The sequence below is a fragment of the Aquarana catesbeiana genome, linkage group LG01 (assembly GCF_042186555.1).
Source record: "Aquarana catesbeiana isolate 2022-GZ linkage group LG01, ASM4218655v1, whole genome shotgun sequence".
Classification (NCBI taxonomy): Eukaryota; Metazoa; Chordata; class Amphibia; order Anura; family Ranidae; genus Aquarana; species Aquarana catesbeiana.
Window position 1 is genome coordinate 386,888,127 of NC_133324.1, and position 23,484 is coordinate 386,911,610.

The window sequence follows — 23,484 nt, forward strand, 5'->3', positions numbered from 1 at the left end:
TGCTAAGAGTAGTGGTTGCACAAACTGCAGCTTAAATTCTGCCTGTCTGACAAGGGACTGAACAGACTCAACACACTCTGTTATTACCTGTTGTGAGCAGGCTGAGTAATGTTCACAAAAGTACATGGGATCATCTTCCAAAAGCCATATCAGAGATACAACCTGATTAATACTGAAAGGGGCAGAAAAATCATCATGGCCCTTTGGAATACAGGGCAGGGCCAGCTCTGTACATATTTGGATTAAAGGCTGCACATCCCCAAACAGCATACAACCCTGATCCACCAGGGAGTGAGCCAAACGGATGATTTCTAGCAGCTGGTCACTAGTCCACTCCTTCAGTGTCTGGCGGAGATATTCACCACTTTCAGACGGCAGCAGAGCATAGTAAACAATCACATCTGAATTCACCTCACAGAAGTAAACAGAACTGGGATGGTTCCTGGTATACTGTCACGTATCAGGTAAGACCAGAACTGTGTGGACTGCAACAGAGGAAACCCAAATGTGTATAAGTGAAATATAATGATTTATTAAGATAAGTGAATAAACACAACCACCTCCAATATAATACAATGTGCAACCAACCAACCAAAAACTCACGAATAATAATAGTAACAGACAAATATATACATATAATGGGGAGTACCAGAATCATAAATAGAGCCGGGCCAGGGTCGTCAACGGGAGGTCAGCAGCTGGGGATAGGGGACAAACAGGACAAGGAGTGGATGGATGGATCAGGCCAAAGGACAAAGGTAAGGGTAAAAGGATCACAGGAGGGATGGGTACAGGTACAAGGCTCAGGGGTCAGGTAAACAGACAGGAACAGGATCAGGATCAGGATCAGGCACAGATACAGAGCTCTCAGGTTCAGCGTCAGGGCGCAAGGAAAGATACCAAGGCAAGGTTTGTGTGTGCCTGCCGGGTATTTATACACATCTCCTGCAATCAGGCTCAGGTGACACCTGATCGCAGGGGATGATGTGGGCTCCACACTGCCAGGAACCACCCGCTGGTGGGCGTCAGTACTGTGGCCCAAAGATCAAATAATATCACCAGCAGGAGAGAGCTCCCCTGACAGTTCCAAACTACCAGGAGACACCCACTGGTGGACATCAGTACTGCACGCCCAATGTCTGGCAATGCAACCAGCAGGTGGAACCATCCCTGACAGGCCTTTTCATTGGCCTTTTCATTGGCCTATCTGTGTGGCTTCCCCTCCTTGTTTCCTCATTGACCCTCCACCCGGCGCACTGGGGGGACATTCGGCGCTCACCAGCATTTTTCCACGACTCTGGCATGATCGGGCTCGTTTTGAGCTCTGCTCATTGCTACTGGCTGTGGGTATGCGCCGGTGTCCCCAGAGCGCAGGGCGCCGCCATGCCTACTCGAGGCAGCGTCCTGCACTTGAGGGACAGTTGGTCCGGGCACCCTAGTTAATGCCCATGCTCTGTGATGCTTTTGAGTTACGGAGTGTGCGTCATGATGTCTCCACGCTAATGCGCGTGCACAGACGCCATGGGGGTATTTAACAGAGCCATCAGCGATGTATAAACACAGCTGCGATGGCTCTGATCACCAGCACGCTGCAGGGTGTATATCCAATGGAGGTAAGCCGCACAACTGTGACATCTATGGGCCTACACTGTTTGGCTTCATGGATGACTACTCCTTTATTTGTATGCACCTTTACAGGTATACTTCCTGGGTAGGGATGAGCTGAACACCCCCCCGGTTCGGTTCGCACCAGAACCTGTGAATGGACCGAAAGTTCATGCGAACTTTAGAATCCCATTAAAGTCTATGGGACTCGAACGTTCAAAATCAAAAGTGCTAATTTTAAAGGCTAATATACAAGTTATTGTCCTAAAAAGGGTTTGAGGACCCAGGTCCTGCTCCAGGGAACATGTATCAATGCAAAAAAAACTTTTAAAAACGTCCGTTTTTTCGAGAGCAGTGATTTTAATGATGCTTAAAGTGAGAAAAAAAAAGTGAAATATTCCTTTAAATATCATACCTGGGTTGTGTCTATAGTATGCCTGTAAAGTAGTGCATGTTTCCCGTACTTAGAACAGTCCCTGCACAAAATGACATTTTTAAAGGAAAAAAGTCATTTAAAACTGCTTGCGGCTTTAATATAATGTTGGGTCCCGGCAATATGGATGAAAATCAGTGAGACAAACGGCATGGGTACCCCCCCCCAGTCCATTACCACGCCCTTTGGGTCTTGTATGGATATTAAGGGGAACCCCGCACCCAAATTAAAAAAAGGAAAGGCATGGGGCCCCCAGGCCCTATATACTCTGAACAGCAGTATACAGGCGGTGTAAACAAGACAGGGACTGTAGGTTTGTTGTTAAGTAGAATCTGTTTGTAATTTTGAACTGGTACAATTTTAAAGTGTAGCTCCAGCCAAAAAATCTATTTTTAAGCTTTTTGGAAAACATAGGGAAGGGTTATCACCCCTGTAACATTTGTTTTGCTGTCTGTGCACCTCTTCAGAAGATTTCACCTCACTTCCTGTCCCAATTACAAATGTTTTTTGAAAATTTGGGGTTTTTAGTGAAACAAGGATTGGTAATAAAGCATCAGTGAAGAGGAGACACGTTTTTCCCATATTAACTATTACAGGAGAGAATTTCCTTTCCTAGTGGTAGATTTCATCTCACTTCCTGTTGTCTCCTTCCGTTTGCAAGTAGGAGTCGTTTGTAAGTTGGATGTTTGAAAGTAGGTGTCTGCCCTATATACTCTGCAGAAATTGGGGCCTTAGGTGTTAGTGTTGCCACAACACTGTAAGCCCTCACAGTTACTCTTGGTGGGCGAAGGAACAGGCCTTGCTGTGAAATATTAGATCAAGAATTGTAATTACATGCCATTGTTGAACAGTGGTAGAAAAATTGGGGCTTTGGTGGTGGTGGTGCTGGTGCCACAACACTGTAAGTCCTCACAATTACTCTTGGTGGGCGCTGGAACGGGCCCTGCTGTGAAATATTATATCAAGAATTGTAATTACATGCACCTGTTGAACAGGGGCAGAAAAATTGGGCCTTTGGTGGTTGTGTTGGTGGTGGTGTTGCCACAACGCTGTAATCCCTCACAGTTACTCTTGGTGGGCGCAGGAATGGGCCCTGCTGTGAAATATTAAATCAAGAATTGTAATTACGTGTCCCTGTTGAGCAGGGGCAGAAAAATTGGGCCTTAGGCACTGGTGCCACAACACTGCAACTCCTCACAGTTGCTATAGTTGGAGCGCAGGAATGAGCCCTGCTGCAAAGTATTGCATCAAAAATTGTAATTATATGCCCCTGTTAAACAGGGGCTGAAAATCTGGGCCTTGGGCACTGGTGTTGGTGCCACAACACTGCAACCCCTCACAGATACTCTAGTTGGAGCGCAGGAATGAGCCCTGCTGCAAAGTATTGCATCAAAAGTTGTAATTACACGCCCCTGTTAAACAGGGGCAGAAAAATTGGGCCTTAGCCACTGTTGCCACAACACTGCAACCCCTCACAGATGCTATAGTTGGAGCACAGGAATGGGCCCTGCTGCAAAGTATTGCAGCAAAAATTGTAATTATACGCCCCTGTTAAACAGGGACCGAAAAATTGGACCTTGGGCACTGGTGCTGGTGCCACAACACTGCAACCCCTCACAGATGCTATAGTTTGAGCGCAGGAATGAGCCCTGCTGCAAAGTATTGCAGCAAAAATTGTAATTATATGCCCCTGTTAAACAGGGGCTTAAAAATTGGGCCTTGGCCACTGGTGGCGGCGCCCAGAGCCAAAAATGTTCTTACAAGCTATCAGCATGAAAATTGAGGAGGAAGAGGCTTGTCACTCAGCATAACAGGATAGTCACTCAGCATCAGCATAGACAGTCTTGAAGAGATCTCACATTAAAAAAAAATCAATCGGTTACATCAGCATCAGGTGCTTGGTAGCTGGTGATCCAAGACTGATTCATTTTTATGAAGGTCAGCCGATTGACCGACTTGGTGGACAGGCGCACCCTGTGATCGGTTACAAAGCCTCCTGCAGCACTGAATGTGCATACTGTGCAAGCTCTGACCAGTGATCCATCCTCAAGACCCAGTAACCCAGAGGATTTTCAGTGAGAAAGGTGTCCAAGTCTGATCTTGCCCCTTGGTAATTCTGCACCATGTGAATCAGACGCTGGCGATGGTTGCTGGAACCGATCAGACCTTGGGGCTGCGGACTAAAAAATTGTCTGACACATCGGTCAGATGGCCACCTTCTCCACTGCTCCTTCTGTGACTGACCGAAGCCTCAGCAACACATTGTCCAGGAGGACCAGGAAATTGTAACCTCCCAGGCTCTGGGAACGCGTTGCACAAACCTTTCTGCAAGGCCTCTCGAAGATGTTTCATCCTCTGCTCCCTCTGCGACGGCAAGATAAGGTCCGCAACCTTACCCTTGTAACGTGGATCAAGGAGGGTTGCCAGCCAGTAATGATCCCTCTCCTTGATACCACGAATATGAGGATCCTTCCGGTGTCTTTGCAGGATCAGGGAGGCCATGCAGCATAGGTTTGCTGAGGCACTCGGTCCAGAGTCCTCTGGGTCACTAAGGACGACATGATCCGCAGCCACCTCCTCCCAGCCAAGTACAAGTCCATGGGTTTCTTTGGACTGTAAATGATCCCTTGAAGACTGCTGCTGATGCTTAGTGCCAGGCTCCACCTCCATGCTGACACAATCCTCCTCCTCCTCGTCCTCTTCCTGTGTGATCGGCGGGCACGCAGGAACACTGTCTGGATAAAGGGGACCTTGAGAGGTAAGGAAGTCCTCCTCTTCCTCCCTCTGTTCTGCCTCAAGTGCCCTGTCCATTATTCCACACAGCGTGTGCTCCAACAGGTGGACAAAAGGGACAGTGTCACTGATGCATGCACTGTCACTGCTCACTATCTTCGTGGCCTCCTCAAATGGTGACAGGACAGTGCATGCATCCCTGATCATAGCCCACTGGCATGGGGAAAAAATCAAGGTCCCCTGACCCTGTCCTGGTGTCATAGTCGCAAAGATACTCATTGATGGCCCTCTGCTGCATGTGCAGCCGCTGCAGCATGGCCAACATTGAGTTCCTCCTGGTGGGCATGTCACAGATTAGGCGGTTCTTGGGCAGGTTAAATTCCTTTTGGAGGTCAGCCAGCCGAGCACTGGCATTATATGACCTGTGGAAATGCACACAGACTTTCCTGGCCTGTCTCAGGACATCCTGTAAGCCTGGGTACCTTCCCAAGAACTGCTGGACCACCAAGTTAAGGACGTGAGCCAAACAGGGCACATGGGTCAGTTGTCCCTGTCGGAGGGCGGAGAGGAGGTTGGTGCCATTGTCGCAAACCACCATACCTGGCTTAAGCTGGCGTGGCGTCAACCACCTCTGAACCTGCCCCTGCAGAGCTGACAGAATCTTTGCCCTAGTGTGACTCCTGTCCCCCAAGCACACCAGCTCAAGCACTGCATGGCATCTTTTTGCCTGCGTGCTTGCATAGTCCCTTGAACGCCTATGGAGCACCGCTGGTTCCGAGGACAAATCAGCACAGGAAGAGGCCATGGAGGAAGAAGAAGAGGAGGGGGTGGAGGAGAGAGGTGTGGCAGAATCACCACTGGTAGAATTTTGGAGGCGTGGTGGTGGAACAACCTCCAGCACTACTGCAACCTGTCCTGCATCCTTCCCAGCTGCCAGAAGAGTCACCCAGTGCGCGGTGAAAGATAGGTAACGTCCCTGTCCATGCCTGCTGGACCATGAGTCAGCGGTAATATGCACCTTACCGCTGACTGCCCTGTCCAGCGAGGCCAAGACATTGCCCTCCACATGCCGATAGAGAGCCGGAATCACCTTCCATGAGAAAAAGTGGCGTTTGGAAACCTGTCACTGAGGAACTGCACATTCCACAAACTCACGGAAGGGGGCAGAGTCTACCAACTGAAAAGGCAGCAGTTGAAGTGCTAGCAATTTAGCCAAGCTAGCATTCAACCGCTGGGCATGTGGATGGCTGGGAGCGAACTTTTTTCGGTCGGTGCAGCAGCTGGGGCAGGGAAATTTGCCTGGTACAATCTGACGTCGGTGTACCGATAGCAGATTGCCCGCAAGTACTTGGCTGTGACACACCTAATTCTACACCTTCATTCCTCTCAGTGCAGGTTTCAGAGAGGACTGAAGGTATAGTGGGGTTGGAGATCCCAGCTGATGAGGAGCAAGGAGAGGTCTGCTTTGTTCTTTGGTATGGGTCTTCTAGGTACGCTTGCCAATGAACTGCATGGCAGGTCGACATATGTCTGGTCAAGCATGTGGTGCCCAAGCGGGTGATGTTTTGGCCACGCGAGATACGTTTGAGACATATGTTGCAAATAGCAGCGGTGGGATCTGATGCACTCGTCTCAAAAAAGGCCCACACCAAAGAAATGTTGGAATAACGCACAGAGACAGCAGCGCCCTGCACATGTGGAGCTCTGCGGTGTGATGCAGTCGGTGTGCTGCCCTTAAGCTGGCCCCCTGGAGGGCATCCTGCCTCGTTGGAGATGTGCCTCCTCCTCCTACTACTCTCTCCTATCAGGCACCCACGCGGAGTCAGTGACCTCATTATCCCCTCCTTCCTCATCACTGGAGCAAACCTGGCAGTATGCTGCAGCTGGGGGAACATGACTGCCAGATTTCTGTCCTTCTTGAGCACCCCCTCTCTCTGGGCTCACGTTACTGCCTTCCTCTAGCTGGGTACCATCATCGGAACCTTCAAAACGCTGGGCATCCTCCTGGAGCATGTACCCAACACTGTGGTCAAACAGTTCGGGGGACTCCTCATGAGGACATGGTGGGGCTAGGGAAGGAGTGACTGATGCCATTGAGCCGAGGGAAGAGGCCGCGTTGGCAGCTGCTTTGCCAGACAAAGTAACCTGAGCCTGGGTGAGAGAGGATGAGGAGGATGAGGACGGCTTGGTCATCCACTCTACCAAGTCTTCTGCATGTTGCGGCTCAACACGGCCAGCTGCCTAAAAAAAGGACAAGCGTGTCTCATGGCCACGTGCTGATGAGGATGCACCGTCTCCACGACCAGCACTGTTGCCTCTAGACACAGAGCCTGCTTGCCCTCTTTTATTGGCTTGTGACTGTCTGCCTCTCCTTGTTGGCCTTCCAGACATACTAATGGCCTGCAGTGAGATGTAGCTGCACAAAGCTGGGATGTATATTAGACATGTGCATTTCGTTTCGTTCCGAATCGAAATTCGGACAAATTTTTCATTATTCGGAAATTCGGATACATCCGAATTTCCGAATTACAAAAGTGATGAATTTAAACGAATCCGAAAAAAAGCAAACTAATTTGAATCGAATTTGAAAACAAATTCGAATCGAATTAGAAAACAAATTCAAATCAAATTCGAAAACATATTCAAATTCAATAACATATTCGAATCGAAGTCGAAAAAATATTCGAATCGAATTCGAAAACATAATCGAATTCAAAAACAAATTTGAATCGAATTTGAAAACAATAGAAATCGATTTTCTAAAAAATACAATAAAATAGAATATAAAATCATAAAGCAATAGAATACACATATATAATATTTTTTTATTCTGTTTTATTGTTTTTCTATGCTTTTCTTTTCTTTTCTATTATTTTCTATTCTTTAATAGTCTTTTCTATTCAAATTTGAATTCATTCTATACGAAATTCGAATTTCGGAACATGGCTTCTGAAAATCGAATTTCGTATAGAATGAATTTGAATTTGAATAGAAAAGATTAGAATAGAAAAGAAAATAATAGAAAAGAATAAACTAGAAAAACATATATTGTATTTTATTCTATTCTGTTCTATTGTTTTTCTATGCTATTCGTTTCTATTACTTTCTATTCTGTTCTAATCTTTTCTATTCAAACTTGATTTCAGTCTATATGAAATTCGAATTTCGGAAGATGATATATATATATATATATAGATATCTATACATATATATATATATGTATAGATATCTATATATATATATATATATATATATATATATAGATATCTATATATATATATATATATATATATATATATATATATATATATATATATATATATATATATATATATATATATATACATACATACATATATATATATATATACACATATATATATATATACATACATAGATATATAGATAGATATCTCTATATATAGAGAGATATCTATCTATCTATCTATCTATCTATCTATCTATAATATTTTTTTTCTTTTCTGTTCCATTTTTTTTTCCATGCTATTCTTTTCTATTCTAAACTTTTCTATTCGAATTTGAATTCATTCTAGACGAAATTCGAGAATGAATTTGAATTTGAATAGAAAAGATTAGAATAGAAAATAATAGAAAATAGACTAGAAAAACAATAGAACAGAATAGAATAAAATAATTCGAATTTCGTATAGAATGAATTTGCATTCAAATAGAAAAGATTAGAAAAAAATTGAAACTAATAGAAAAGAATAGCATAGAAAAACCATAGACCAGCATAGAAAAAAAAAATATATATATATATATATATATATATATGTATATATATATATATATATATATATATAAAACCATCTTCCGAAATTCGAATTTCGTATAAAATGAATAGAGTAGAAAAGAATAGACAAGAAAAACAATAGAACAGAATAGAATAAAACATAATATATATATATATATATATATATATATATTATGTTTTATTCTATTCTGTTCTATTGTTTTTCTTGTCTATTCTATATATATATATATATATATATATATATATATATATATATATATTATGTTTTATTCTATTCTGTTCTATTGTTTTTCTTGTCTATTCTTTTCTACTCTATTCATTTTATACGAAATTCGAATTTCGGAAGATGGTTTTATATATATATATATATATATATATATATATATATATATATATATATATATTATTTTTTTCTATGCTGGTCTATGGTTTTTCTATGCTATTCTTTTCTATTAGTTTCAATTTTTTTCTAATCTTTTCTAATTGAATGCAAATTCATTCTATACGAAATTCGAATTTCAGAAAATGGTTATATAGAAATAGAATGAAATCGAATTCTAATAGAAAAGCCTAGAATAGAAAAAACAATAGAACAATATATATAAAACATCTTCCGGAATTGGAATTTGGTACAGAATGAATTCGAATTTGAATAGAAAAGATTAGAATAGAATATATTGAATTTTTTTCTATTCTGTTCTATTGTTTTTGCATGCTATTCTTATTTTCTATTCTATTTGAATCTTTTCTATTGGAATTCGATTTCATTCTATATGAAATTCGGATTTCGCAAAATGGTTATATATAGTTTACTTTTTCAAATTCGGTCAAATTTTTTTCGAATGCGGTAGAATTTTTTCGAATTTGATAGTTTTTTTTCGAATGCGGTAGAATTTTTTCGAATTTGATAGTTTTTTTTCTAATGCGATAGAATTTTTTTGAATTTGATAGTTTTTTTCGAATTCGGTAGAATTTTTTTCGAATTTGATAGTTTTTTCGAATGCGGTCAAATTTTTTCGAATTCGAATACGAAACTAAACTAATCCCAAAAACGAATGTAATGAATGCAACTAATTTAACTAAATGAATTTAGTTAAATAACGAACCTAAACTAAACTAAACGAATTTTTTCATCCTGCACATGTCTAATGTATATATATATATACTGATACTGCAGCTAGCAGAATCAACTGCCTGTTTGTAGTATTATTAGTATGAGAACACCAGCAATTGTCTTCAGGTAGCTTTAGGTGCACACTGTGCAGAGGACACAGTACACTAGCTGTAAATACTGCAGCTGCCTGCCTGTGGTATTAATATGATCAGAACAACAGCAATTGTCTTCAGGTAGCTTTAGGTGCACACTGTGCAGAGGACACAGTACACTAACTGTAAATACTGCAGCTGCCTGCCTGTGGTACTAATAGGATCAGAAGAACACCAGCAATTTTCTTCAGGTAGCTTTAGGTGCACTCTGTGCAGAGGACACAGTACACTAACTGTAAATTCTGCAGCTGCCTGCCTGTGGTATTAATAGTATCAGAACAACAGTGATTGTCTTCAGGTAGCTTTAGGTGCACACTGTGCAGAGGACACAGTACACTAACTGTAAATACTGCAGATGCCTGCCTGTGGTACTAATAGGATCAGAAGAACCCCACCAATTTTCTTCAGGTAGCTTTAGGTGTACACTGTGCAGAGGACACAGTACACTAACTGTAAATACTGCAGCTGCCTGCCTGTGGTACTAATAGGATCAGAAGAACACCACCAATTTTCTTCAGGTAGCTTTAAGTGCACACTGTGCAGAGGACACAGTACACTAACTGTAAATACTGTAGCTGCCTGCCTGTAGCACTAATAAGATCAGAAGAACACCAGTAGGAATGAGCTTCGAGTTCGAGTCGAACACATGTTCGACTCGAACATTGGCTGTTCGCAAGTTCGCCGAACAGCGAACAATTTGGGGTGTTCGCGGCAAATTCGAATGCTGCAGAACACCCTTTAAAAGTCTATGGGAGAAATCAAAAGTGCTAATTTTAAAGGCTTATATGCAAGTTATTGTCATAAAAAGTGTTTGGGGACCTGGGTCCTGCCCCAGGGGACATGGATCAATGCAAAAAAAGTTTTAAAAACGGCCGTTTTTTCAGGAGCAGTGATTTTAATAATGCTTAAAGTCAAACAATAAAAGTGTAATATCCCTTTAAATTTCGTAGCTGGGGGGTGTCTATAGTACGCCTGTAAAGGGGCGCATGTTTCCCGTGTTTAGAACAGTCTGACAGCAAAATGACATTTCGAAGGAAAAATTCCATATAAAGCTACCCGCGGCTATTGCATTGCTGACAATACACATAGAAGTTCATTGATAAAAACGGCATGGGAATTCAACACAGGGAAACCCCGAACCAAAATAAAAAAAAAAAAAATGACGTGGGAGTCCCCCTAAATTCCATACCAGGCTCTTCAGGTCTGGTATGGATATTGAATATGAAAATATATATCAGCGCACGTATGACAAAAAAACTGGAAGCAGCTGAACACCAGGGTCAAACGGTCAAATCCCTCTAAACAAATAAATCAAAAAGGTGCAGCGCTAAAATCAATAAAACAACCATAGAGAATATATAAAAGTACTAAAATCCCAAGGGAAGGAAATAACAGTGTGATAAAACTAAAATTGATAAAAAGCACAAAGAATGTCCAAATGTAAAATGTCCAAATATGAAGACATGAATCCACCAGGCAAACGTGATGATCACAGCAAAAAAGTGTGGCTGATAATGGAACCCTTCACCATGAACCAAATGGCCTCTCACCTGGTCACAAGGATCAAACAAGCAATCTCATATGGGTCAGCAGATAAATGAAAAAGGTCCAAAGGCTAGGGACTCCTCCAGATATCCAGGTAGCAGGTGGATGTCGTATTCATGAAATCACAAAGGATACAGACATAGTGCTCTCCGTATAAAATGCTTTATTTATAAGAAAGTAAAATATCACTTACATAACAGGCACTTCACAAGTGCCAGGACGCTGACATAGAGACACAGCAGGGTCCGTACAAGCGGTGGAGCATGCGCAGTAGCCGCGGATGACGTCACGACGTCACGTTCTGGACGCGTTGCGTCCCAGTGGGCGGGGACTTCCTCAGCAGAAGGACGCAACGCGTCCAGAACGTGACGTCGTGACATCATCCGCGGCTACTGCGCATGCTCCACCGCTTGTACGGACCCTGCTGTGTCTCTATGTCAGCGTCCTGGCACTTGTGAAGTGCCTGTTATGTAAGTGATATTTTACTTTCTTATAAATAAAGCATTTTATACGGAGAGCACTATGTCTGTATCCTTTGTGATTTCATGAATACGACATCCACCTGCTACCTGGATATCTGGAGGAGTCCCTAGCCTTTGGACCTTTTTCATTTATCTGCTGACCCATATGAGATTGCTTGTTTGATCCTTGTGACCAGGTGAGAGGCCATTTGGTTCATGGTGAAGGGTTCCATTATCAGCCACACATTTTTGCTGTGATCATCACGTTTGCCTGGTGGATTCATGTCTTCATATTTGGACATTTTACATTTGGACATTCTTTGTGCTTTTTATCAATTTTAGTTTTATCACACTGTTATTTCCTTCCCTTGGGATTTTAGTACTTTTATATATTCTCTATGGTTGTTTTATTGATTTTAGCGCTGCACCTTTTTGATTTATCTGGTATGGATATTAAGGGGAACCCCGGCCAAAATTAAAAAAAAAAAATGACGTGGGGTTCCCCCTAAATTCCATACCAGACCCTTCAGGTCTGGTATGGATTTTAAGGGGAACCCCGCACCAAAAAAAAAAAAAAAAAAACGGCGTGGGGTCCCCCCAAAGATCCATACCAGACCCTTATCCGAGCACGCAACCTGGCAGGCCACAGGAAAAGAGGGGGGGACATGAGTGCGCACCCCCCTCCTAAACCGTACCAGGCCACATGCCCTCAACATTGGGAGGGTGCTTTGGGGTAGCCCCCCAAAACACCTTGTCCCCATGTTGATGAGGACAAGGGCCTCATCCCCACAACCCTGGCCGGTGGTTGTGGGGGTCTGCGGGCGGGGGGCTTATCGGAATCTGGAAGACCCCTTTAACAAGGGAACCCCCAGATCCCGGCCCCCCCCTGTGTGAAATGGTAAGGGGGTATGGAATTTAGGGGGAACCCCACATCATTTTTTTTTAAATTTTGGTCGGGGTTCCCCTTAATATCCATACCAGACCTGAAAGGCCTGGTATGGAATTTAGGGGGACTCCCACGTCATTTTTTTTTAAAAATTTTGGTCCGGGGTTTCCCTGTGTTGAATTCCCATGCCGTTTTTATCAATGAACTTCTATGTGTATTGTCGGCAATGCAATAGCCGCGGGTAGTTTTAAATGGAATTTTTCCTTCGAAATGTCATTTTGCTGTCAGACTGTTCTAAACACGGGAAACATGTACCCCTTTACAGGCATACTATAGACACCCCCCAGCTACGAAATTTAAAGGGATATTACACTTTTATTGTTTGACTTTAAGCATTATTAAAATCACTGCTCCTGAAAAAACGGACGTTTTTTAAAACTTTTTTTTGCATTGATCCATGTCCCCTGGGGCAGGACCCGGGTCCCCAAACACTTTTTATGACAATAACTTGCATTTAAGCCTTTAAAATTAGCACTTTTGATTATTCATGTTCGTGTCCCATAGACTTTAATGGTGTTCGCGTGTTCGAGCAAACTTTTTTCCTGTTCGCATGTTCTGCTGCGAACCAAACAGGGGAGTGTTCGGCTCATCCCTAAACACCAGCAATTTTCTTCAGGTAGCTTTAGGTGCACACTGTGCAAAGGACACAGTACACTAACTGTAAATAGTAAAAATTGCCTGCCTGTCAGTAGGAATAGAATAACAGGAATGGATCTAGCTAAACTGAATACAGTGTGTGTATATATATATATATATATATATATATATATATATATATATATATACAACACCTAGGATGCATATATAATATATATATACACAATACACTAAGTGCAGCTAACTGACTCACCTGCCTATTCTATCTAACTTAAATCAAATGACACTGTCTCTCCGTCTATCTCTCTCCACCGCCTTATATAGTGTGTGGTGTGTACTAAACCCCCTGAGCCATAATTGGCCAAAGCCACCCTGGCTTTGGCCAATTACGACTCTCTGTACAGACGGCGTTGTGATTGGCCAAGCATATGGGTCATAGTGCATGCTTGGCCAATCATCAGCCAGCAATGCACTGCGATGGCGCAGTGAATTATGGGCCGTGACGCGCCACTCGAATTTGGCGCAAACGGCCCATAACGTTCGCAATTCGATGAACGGTCAAACAGGCGATGTTCGAGTCGAACATGGGTTCGACTCGAACTCGAAGCTCATTCCTATCCCTGGGCTAGACAATCATTGTGTACTCTTTCAGCCGTTTTACAAGTATTGGATGTGCTCTCATTGTGCGGTGATATTTCAGATATGTTTCTCCTATAGGTATGTACACTTTGCGGATTATGTCTGGATACTTTGCAATTCTGCAAACCATGCAGACAACACCTAGGATGCATATATATACACAATACACTGTAAGTGCAGCTAACTGACTCGCCTGCCTACTTTATCTAACTTAAATCAAATGACACTGTCTCTCCGTCTATCTCTCTCCACCGCAACAAACTACACAAGACCGCCATGTAGGCGGCCTTATATAGTGTGGGGCGTGTACTAAACCCCCTGAGCCATAATTGGCCAAAGCCACCCTGGCTTTGGCCAATTAGGGCTCTCTGTACAGACGGCGTTGTGATTGGTCAAGCATGCGGGTCATAGTGCATGCTTGGCCAATCATTAGCCAGCAATGCACTGCGATGCTGCAGTGAATTATGGGCCGTGACGTGCCACTTGAATTTGGCGCGAACGGCCCATAACGTTCGCAATTCGATGAACGGTCGAACAGGCGATATTCGAGTCAAACATGGGTTTGACTCGAACTCGAAGCACATCCCTATCCCTGGGCTAGACAATCATTGTGTACTCTTTCAGCCGTTTTACAAGTATTGGATGTGCTCTCATTGTGCGGTGATATTTTAGATATATCTCTCCTATAGGTATGTACACTTTGCGGATTATGTCTGGATACTTTGCAATTCTGCAAACCATGCAGATATCATATCAGTATATACCCTTTTATATTCAATTCCACTTCTGATCATTTGATCTTATTTTTCTCTGGGGGCTCTTTGGACCTTCACTGGGGACCTCTGCGGAACAATTTGGGGCCACGCTGAAACAGCCTTCTCTGTCTTTTTACTTTTGGGACCTTCCCTGCTTCCATGTGGGCAAAATACACTGTCTGGTATGTGACCCATGCTATTTATTTTGTGTGCTTTTATATGAATTTACTTCAGTTTATCCTGTTTGAGATATAAAGAGAAAATATATATATCATATTGAATATCTACCTAATGATGTGTGTATATATTTTTTTCTAATAGACACCGGGCTCTGGATGTTAAAAAATCCTTGAAGAAGGGCATCAAGCTTTTGATTCTGCTCCTGTGCTGGCACATCCTGATTCTACATTACCTTTTATCCTTGAGGTTGATGCTTCTGAGGCTGGTGTTGGCGCCCTTCTGTCTCAACGTCCTACCTCTGAGAGCGCTATGCATCCTTGTGGCTACTTTTCCAAGAAATTTTCACCTGCGGAGTGCAATTACGAGATTGGTGATAGAGAACTGTTGGCAATCATTTTCGCCCTGAAAGAATGGAGACATCTCCTCAAAGGTACCACTGTACCGGTTCTCATTCTTACTGACCATAAGAATCTCACATTCTTGTCTGAGGCTAAACAAGTCTCTCCCACCAGAAGGGCTTGATGGGCTCTTTTCTTGTCAAGTTTCAATTACATTGTCTCATTCTTACCTGCTACTAAGAATGTAAGGGCTGATGCCTTGTCACAACAATTTTCCTCCACTTCCAAGTTGGAGTTGGTTCCGGTTCCTGTGATTCCTCCAGATCGTATTCTGGCTACGGTTCACACCAGTCTCACTTCTCTTTTGGGTGACAAAATTCTTGCTGCTCAGGTCCATGCTCCTCCTGATAAACCTTGTGACTGCTGCTTTGTCCCAGAGTCTCAGTACTGCCATGCTCTAGACTTACCATTCTCCCAAGGCTGCTGTCCACCCTGGGAGGAATCAAATTGTTTGGGCCATTTCCCAGCAATTCTGGTGGCCTAGTCTACATGCTGATGTTACTGCCTTCTAAGCTGCCTGTTCCATGTGTGGTCAGAGTAATGCCGCGTACACACGGTCGGATTTTCCAACGGGAAATGTTCGATGGGAGCTTGTTGTCGGAAATTCCGACTGTGTGTCCATCGGACATTTCCCGTCGGAATTTCCGACAAACAAAATTTGAGATTTGGATCTCAAATTTTCTAACAACAAAATCTGTTGTCGTAAATTCCGATCGTGTGTACACAATTCCGATGCACAAAGTTCCACGCATGCTCAGAAGCAAGCAGAAGAGCCGCACTGGCTATTGAACTTCATTTTTCTCGGCTTGTCATACATCACTGCGTTCTTGACGTTTGGAATTTCCGACAAGATTTGTGTGACTGTGTGTATGCAAGACAAGTTTGAGCCAACATCCGTCAGAAAAATGGATCATATCACCCGCAGTCTAATTGGGCCGCAGAACGAGCCAATCAGTCCTTGGAGCAATTCCTATGTTGCTATATTTCTGACCATCATAACAACTGGTCAGACCTCTTACCGTGGGCAGAGTTTGCTCAGAACAGTGCCTTGAATTCTGCTTCCCGATTGTCCCCGTTTATGGCGAATTATGGTTTCCAACCTTCCATGTTGCCTGACTCATTTGTTCCGCAGAGTATTCTTGCGTTAGAGGAGCATCTCTGTGGTCTTCGTTCCACTTGGGCACAATTCCAGGAGGCTTTACGTCATGCTAATGATAGGTACAGACTCCATGCTAACCGCAGACACCTGCCTGTGCCATCCTACCAGGTTGGGGACAGGGTCTGGCCATCATCTTGCAACCTCCAACTTCGTGTTCCCTCACTGAAGTTCTCACCTCGGTTTATTGGGCCTTTCCGTATTCTTCGCAGGATTAGCCCATTGGCTTAGGCATTAGACCTTCCTTCTAATATGCGTATTTCGAATGTATTTCATGTATCCTTATTAAAACCTTTGGTCTGCAACCGGTTTACCACCTCGGTGCCACGTCCTCACCCTGCACAGCTTGAGAACCATGAGGAGTATGAAGTACAGTCCATTGTTGACTCCCATAGGTTCCATGGGAGCATACAGTACCTGATGCATTGGAAGGGGTACGGTCCGGAGGAACGCTCTTGGGTCTCATCCTCGGACGTACATGCCCCTGTCCTCCTCCGTGATTTCCATAGATGTTTTCCCCTCAAGCCTTGTGGTCGTCCGAGTTGGAGGGGTCATTGAGGAGGAGGTACTGTCAGGGCTGGGCTCAGCCCTTCCTTCTCTGAGCTGGCCACTCAGCTGTCGGCTAATTGCCAGCTCCCATTTCTCCTCCCAGTTACTCAGCTGTTGTTCATATCCTGCTCGTCAGTCCTTCCTACTTAAGCCGTCCAGTCCAGAGGGTCTCTGCCTTCTGGCTCCAGATCCTACTTGCTGTTCCACTACTTTGATCCCTGACTTCTGGCTTGGCTGACTATCCATTCCGGTTACTGAACTCTGGCTATGTTTTGACTACGTTTGTTCTTTTTACTTTTTTTATTAAACAAGTGTGATTTGACTGTACAGGGGGTCCCCGACTTACGAACATCCGACTTACGAACGACCCCTACTTACGAACGGGGCCCGAATGACGTCACTGCTGGCCGAATCTTCCTCTCCTGAGCCTTTCCTCCGTTCCTGGCTTGGCTGCGGGTCCCCTTCGTCCTCCTGCCTGCCCATCCACAGGCCTGGTATGGTCCGGTGGCTTGCCAGGCCGCTGAAACTGCCCGTCGTGGCCGAGGCCTTGTGCGGCCTACGAAGCCTCCACGATCCCCGGTCTTTCCTACGCCGCTGCCCCGCGATGGTGCACCGCGGCCGGCCGCCCGGCCGGCCGGCCTGCCTGGCCTCTGATGGCTGCTTTCACCATCCATCTCCCTGCTGTGCCATACAGTGTACCTCTCTGCTGTCTCCTGTTGCTGCTGCCATGAAAATAGTGAGAGGGGAGAGCTGTGCTCAGCTGCGATCCTGGACTCCTGTTTTGGAAGTGACAGGGTCAATAAAGAGAACCTGTCACCTCCAATTGCTATCACACAGGGAATTGTTTCCTCCTGTGTGATAGCAATAAAGTTAAGTGAAAAAAAAATTGATAAAAAAAATAAAAATAAGAAATACAGTAATAATTAAATTAATAAAATAAAAAAAAATTAAAAAATGTAAAGAATAAGAAAAATAATATTAAAAATAAGAAAATTATACAAAAATAAAAAAAAAGTAAACGACAAGCTACAAATAAATACAAATAAAAAAAAGTGATTAAAAAGTAAAAAAATAAAAGAAACAAAACATATTTGAACTAACCATGCCACCCCTGCCATCCGGTTGCCTTTCTCTGTTGATTTGGGTTTACATCCTGTCTCTGAGACTAGATTTGCACTTAAAAAAGGTACTGTTCCGACTTACAAACAAATTCGACTTAAGAACAAACCTACAGTCCCTATCCTGTTCGTAACCCGGGGACCCCCTGTACTTCTGTTTCGGTCTGATTTTATCATTTCTGACAGTCCCAGACTGAGTCTCTCTCACAGGCTCGTGCCTCAATCTGTCCTGTCCTGGACAATATGGTACAATATGCACCTTTTGCGGCTCCCTTGCAATCACTGACCTCATCATTTGTGTGCCTGCTTTCTACAAAAGCTGGCCCAGACCACCATATTAAACAGTGGCACCGGCTCGCCCTGCCACACATGTTAAATCTTGCATAAAATTTCAGTGATAGGGTTTACAATTACTTTAACTTTCTGAGAAGAACTATACAGAAAACCAGCACTGATAAAACACAGGTGGGACCTTCTTTCACGTATAATAAAAATTTCAAGAGGTGTAGGGTTTGACTAGTCCTGTTAATCTGGAGTGTTTGTAAATCCATATAAGTAGAAATGCTAAAATGATATCATCCAGTGGCAAATATAGGCATTCTAGGAGAACAAAGGCGCAGGAGAGTAGTGTTGTAAATATTTTACCTAGCAATTGCTTCTAGTGATGAAAGACATACTGATGGAGGATTTCAGGATGCTTAGGAACTTAAATATTATAATCCAGCAATAAAAATGCACAGCCAGAAGAAAAACAGACTTCATCTCCTGCTGGTAACGATTTTACATACTTTAAAGAAATGCATGTGTAAGGACGTCATTGACATAAACATCCTAGATTGCTGTAGATGTATTAATGCCTGTAGGAAAAATCTAATTTCTTGAGCCACTATGGTTTATTGCATAGGAAACATTTGTAAGGGTTTATGAGCTATACCGGTTATGATAATCAACATTTACCAACCACAACTATGTTATCATAGCCTGACTTAGAATTACTGGTATATTCCTAGATATTGATATATCAGGAGCTACTTGTAGCACTCACTCCACAGTTATGCACACTAAAGAAAAATTAATATCTGCAATGCTAACTGGTTTATAACTGCTGCTCTGTCCTTCAGCTATTTGTCTGGGATTGATTTGTCTGTGAAATGTGGTTGCTGGTTAAAGAAGAATGCTAGGCAAATGCTAATAAAACCACCACTTAATCGATGCTGAAGTAATTTTAAAACTATGCTACCTGTAATTTTCAGTTATACTTTACTTATTAAAGGGCCAGTCTGCTCAAAATAGTAGATTTTAATTTGGTATTAATAGTAGATTTTAATCCTGGTATTCTAGATATGGCGAAGCATATTGCACATCACCTGCCTTCTTAAATACAACACTTTGGACTTCGGTTTTTGTATTTTAAAAATCTAGTTACAAAAGTATAATGTTTTTTTTTCATCTCCAGACTGGAAGAAAACACTCCTAATCTCCCACAAGAGCTTAAAGTGTAACAAACATGTCATACTTACCTGTGTTGTGCAATGGTTTTGCACAGAGAAGCCCCAGTCATCCTCTTTTTGGGTCCCCCGCCGGCATTCTTGGCCCCTCCCCCCCGCTGAGTGCCACCATAGCAAGCGGCTTGTGCGTGCTCACTCCCGAGCCCCTCTTTCTGTGTTCACAAAGCACAGAGAGCAGGGCTCAACCCCATCCCTCGCTCCCTCCTCACTGGTTCATTTCAGCCAATGAGGAGGGAGAGACCTGGGAGAGCCTTGGCTACTGCGCACATCACTGGATTGAGATGGGGCTATAAAATGAATCGAACTAAATCAGAAGCCTTAATTATCACCATTCCCTACACCAGAATGCAAACATTAGAAACCAACTTCCCTTTCAAGTGGGCAAGAGAGAAACTTAAGTACCTTGGAATTTATCCTACCTCAAAATTAGAAGATGTCTTTAAAGAAAACGTTCTACGTCTGTTAGGTACGCTTCATCAGGATCTGAGGAAATGGCAAGTTCTCACTCAAACCTGGCTTGGGAGGAATAGGATTCTGAAAATTAATGCACTCCCCTATTACTGTATCTATCAAACTCTTCAGATCGTAATTCCTTCTAGTTTCTTGAAATCAGTGAAACATGAATTCTCTCAGTTTTTGTGGGCAGACCATAGACCTAGAATTAAAGCAGGTATTTTGAGACTACCAAAACTTATGCAAACATGCAGTGACCAAGAGCTGGGTGATGCTCGAACAGGCTTTATCACCATTCCTCCTTCAGGCACTTGGATATCAATTTCCTGTTATTCAAAATTTTAAAAATACCCTCTAATAGGTACAACAATAAAGATGATCCAAAAAATGAAAGGGAAAGTTTTCTCTTTAACAAAATCTTAGGGCCCAAATATTAGAAACTCCCACAGTTTCCCCTGTGGATACAAGATCCAAGCTTCCGGACCCTTATCCCAAAATATATATTTAGGTTAATATATGTGTGTGCGCTAATGAAAAACACCTGTTTGTGCTGCCATTTAATATTCACTAAACATGCAAATGAGGTGAAACAAATGTCAATGTAAAAAAGAGAGAAAGACATATAATTTCACAGTAGTGCACTAAACTAATCTACAAGTCTCCTAAATATTAGCATTGTGAAATGATTAATATCAAACACCCATACATAATGAAAAGTGTCCATAAGGCATATCCAAAAAATATATAAAAAATATATATATGCTCCAACATATGCAAATCAAAACGGTAATACAGTCCAACTTAAAGTGATAGTGATAAAGTAAAGTGATAGTGAAACAAAATCTTGTTGATCCACCAAAATCCTTCACCAAAATGATGTGTGCCAATTCCACTCCCTTAAGAAAAAAGCTCATTAGATGCTCCCTGATGACGTCAGAACGCACTGACGAAACCGGTCGGATGTACCAACGTGACACGCCACTTCCGTTCGTAACGCAGTTTGTTTGTTTGTCCGCACAAACCCACACGTGGGTGATGCGGTTTTTAGCTTGTTTTTAGCCTATCCAATAAATTTTTGGCATACTTCACGATGGGAGTTTTTCATTCATCTTCTCCCCATTCATGGCACTAATGGTTTTTAATGGCCCATCTCTATTCGGGAGTTCGTTTGCATGCATCCAAGCAGCTACAGTGTTACCTGAGTTACCTGAGTTCCAGCACCTGAACAAAGCTGTGATCGTGTGAAGCTTCTTTGGCTGTTCTTGAAGCGTTCTTTGACTCCTGTCATGGGAGTCACCACAATCTGGTGAGTAGGCTGGGTGGCCGGTGATAGTGGTGGATTACTGTTGTCTGATGCCTTGCTGAACCCCAGGAGGATTTATCCAGGAGTCTGATTTCAACACTATTTGAACATTTTTTTGAACACATACATTTTTTGAACATAATTTTTAAATTTATTTTGAATTTGAACTGTTGCTTTCACTTGATTTTGTTTTTGATTTTTCAATTTTTGATGTTTGATTATCTGCTGACTTCACTCAGTTGATAGTTATTTACGAGTATCACTATTGACATTATTCATACACTACATATTATTTTGTTTACATTAGAGTGTGTTATCTGCACATGCACTTTACAGGGAGCGCGGTTTGTAATTAATTTGTTAATTATTGTCTTTTCATCAGATGCTGTTGCCATTCACTCTTGTGTCTGGCAAATATCGCCTTATTAGATTGTTATTGAAGAGCCGCTTGTACACGCCAATCTCCATCCATATTAATAAAGACACTCTTCGCATATAGAAATTGAGACAGAGCCAGACAGAGACAGAGCCACCAATAGCGTAGAAACACCTTAAGGTAATCGGTTTTCTAAAAGAAAATGCCCTTACATCATAAAAGATTTCAAGTTAAAATTCCAAACATGCCAGGTGACTCAGTGTTTTGCGATCTCCTCATAGCTCCCTTCATGGAGTGACACGTGGAGTCACTGTCTTAGCGTTGCCATGTAGCCACACCCCGATGTGTTTCATCACTTTGGACTTCGTCACAGGGGGGTGCGATTATTTAGTGCGCTACTGTGGAATTATTTGTCTCTCTCTCTTTTTTACATTGACATTTTTTTCACCTCATTTGCAAATATACGTAGGTTACTGGAAATTGGTAACTGACATACAAGCTATGACTTCTCCCCAGCTGCCCTTTTTGGGCAGGCCTTACAGGTCAAACATTTCCTTACCTGTTTAGTTAAAAAACCTCAAGTCCTTCCTAAATTGTCGACATTTGAAAGTCTATGCAAAGACTCATTTCTAATTCAACATAGCCTCTCCATCGCGAAACTCCATTTTTGTCACATCTACTGAAAATTATACCCTCCTTTTTCTGATGAAGTGGGAACAGGACTTGAACCAGCAATTTACAGATGAACAGCATGAATCTATCATTACAATATCTACACGATTTCAGAAGTCTGGTCACAAGCTATGTATAGGATGGTATAGAGTCCCTGCAAGAATTCAACAAAGTGTCCAGAAGCTAATCCTAAATGTTGGAGATATGAAACAGAAGGTACATGCTTGCATATATTTTGGTCTTGTCCAAGAATCTGCCCCTTCTGGTAGGATGTGTATAAATTGATTTATGAACTGGTTTGTCCCTAGGAGATAATCTAGCAGAGATAATCTAGCAGCCTGTACTTTTCACTTAAAGGGGTTGTAAACCTTTGTGGTTTTTCACCTCAATGCATTCTATGCATTGAGGTGAAAAACCTCTTGCAGTGCAGCAGCCCCCCAGTGACCTCGTTTTACTTACCTGAACCCGCTTCTGTCAATCAAATCCAATGATTCGGGCGCCGGGGCGAAAAGCCACAAAGGTTTACAATCCCTTTAATCAAGAGAAGGGCAAAATCCCTTCATAAACATAATCCAATTCTCTTCAACAGGTGAAAAAAATCATTCTCAATCTCCCCTTAGATAATCCCTGGACCAACCATTCTTGGTGTTGATATTTATAAATCTTGATAGCCAGTTCTATCATGTGTATTTAGTAAAGCATCAAAGTTTTTTTTTTTTTTTTTTTTTTTAAAAAACAGCTTTGTTTGACAACTTTGGAAGGTATTTAATGGGTTTGCCTTCTCTTGTCCCCAGTCAGCAACTCTGAGTTAGACCTGATCTTTTTACTAAGAATATGTTTAAATATATATATTTAAAATTAATTTGAATATATTTACATGGCTACAGCTCTTTATATTGTGTTTTATATTTAGTTTAGCTGCTGACCTTGTTTGTTGTGACTATGGATGAGATGCAGGTACCTGGATTTAGTTCAAGGCGAGTTTGGCGAACATAACTGAAGTTTTAGTGCTGAAT